Raw genomic sequence first — 2,291 nt, forward strand, 5'->3', positions numbered from 1 at the left:
AGGTTTCAAGAGTTCTCTGGAAGAAAAGATATCAGCCCTCTCAGAAGTCAGCCAGTGCCTGGGATAATTATCATTAGAAGACTCATACCTCTTTGGAAGGAGCCAAATGAAGTTTGAATGAATTGTGCTGGCTTAAGTCTACATGCTAAGGCCACCGGGCAAAAGCCTCATTTGTTGGCCCTAGTCTGTTAAGAACGAATAAATGCTCACCCTCTACCTAAAATTGTAGAAATCAACATTTGTTCTTGACCCTAAGTGACCCCAGTTTGGAACTTTGCTGTTTTGTAACACCTAGTATGGTGTGGCAAAGAAATAAAAACATCTCATAACCAAATAAGACATTCCTCTTTTAGACTTGATTCCTCATTTGTAAAATGAAAGGATAGAACTAGAACTACTACCATTAAGTTAAGAGCCAACCTTCTCCCTCCCCCAAAAAGGAGGAAGCAACCAACTTTACATATAGACGTCCAATTGGAAATCAGACTAACTACTTGATAAAGTTTCCTAAACCCATACTAAGTGTTATAGGTTCTGTGCTAGATACTGGGAAGAGATATAAAGATGACTACTACATAATTACATGAGAGGATGGATATTAACTAAACTTATTGTGGTAATCATTTTGCAACATATGTAAGTCAAGTCATTATGCTGTGGACCTTAAACTTATACAATGCTATATATTCATTATATATATCAATAAAACTGAAAGAAAAAAAGAAATACTATTTAAAGCACTATGCCCCATTACTCTAAAACCTAGAAGGTTTAGGCCCCATATTGACAATTAACTGAGATGTAAAAGTTTTTAAAAGTGAATACTACATGTTCACATCCCTAGAGGACTTCCTAGAGTATCTATATATATAAAAGCCTAAGTGACCAGTCGCTATGATGTGCACTGACCACCCAGGGGCAGATGCTCAACGCAGTAGCTGCCCCCTGGTAGTCAGTGCGCTCCCACAGCCAACCTCCTGCGTTCCCTCCCCCGCCCGCTGGCCAGCCCTGATCAGGACTGGGTGAGACAGCCCCCATCGGCCCAGATCGCCGGCCAGGCTGAGGGACCCCACCCATGCACAAATTCGTGCACTGGGCCTCTAGTAAGTAAATAATCATAATATAATATTCACAAATACGCACAAAAATATTTACAATTATGTTCACTGCAGCAATGTCTATAACAGAAAACAATCTGAATGCCTATCAATATTGTTATGTTAAAATAAATTATGGTAAATCCAGATAATGGAACACTCCACAGCCCTTAAAAACAAGTAGGTGAAATATGTCTAACTAGACCTCAAAAATAAATTTAAAAAGCAAACACACACACACACACACACACACAAAGCAAATACAGAAAAATAGATATGGTATATTTGCATTTTGGTATTTAAATAAACAGCCTACATATATTAGTGTTTTTTATAGGCAATGAAAATGGGTATATCATTATGTTGTTATATAGAAAAAGGAAAGTGGTACACTACAGGTTACAAAGCGGTTGTCGTCAAAGATTGACATCGAGAGAGGGCTAAGAAGAGAACTTAGATGTTATGTACATTTCTGTAACTTTCAATTTTTAAAGTAGTCATGTATTACTTTTGTAACTTAAAACATGAAGTTTGTTTTTTGTAAGCTGACAAAGCAGAGGAGAGAGATCATTCCAGGTAGAGACAAAAGCAAGGATACATGGTATTCAGTAATAAGCCAAAGGATGTTTGCCTCTACCCCTGGTCCTACTCACTCTCTCTTTCCACATCTCTGAAGAAGCCCAAAGCCCATCATTCACGAGCCATAAACCCCACCAAGACTTTGCCCTGCTATTTTCTCCTGATCCTAAGGGTCTTCCAGAGAAACCCAACCCCTTCCTTTATTTCTAATGAAGGAGACAGAGTGATAGGCATGTAAGCATAGACAAACCACAAAAGAGAAAGCAGTCTCCACTATTCTAAAAACCACTGAAATACACTTTTTAAGAATAGTAGATAATTGCAGCGATCCTGAGAAAGAAGAACAAGGTAGGTGGGATCTCAATACCAGATATCAAGCTGTATTACAAAGCCACTGTTCTCAAAACTGCCAGGTAATGGCACAAGAACAGACATATAGATCAATGGAATAGAATAGAGAGCCCAGAAATCGACCCGAACCACTATGCTCAATTAATATTTGACAAAGGAGGCAAGAACATACAATGGAGTCAAGATAGTCTCTTCAATAAATGGTGTTGGGAAAATTGGACAGATACATGCAAGAAAATGAAACTAGACCACCAACTTACACCA

This window comes from Myotis davidii, unplaced genomic scaffold (assembly GCF_000327345.1).
Source record: "Myotis davidii unplaced genomic scaffold, ASM32734v1 scaffold61, whole genome shotgun sequence".
In the NCBI taxonomy this organism is placed as follows: domain Eukaryota; kingdom Metazoa; phylum Chordata; class Mammalia; order Chiroptera; family Vespertilionidae; genus Myotis; species Myotis davidii.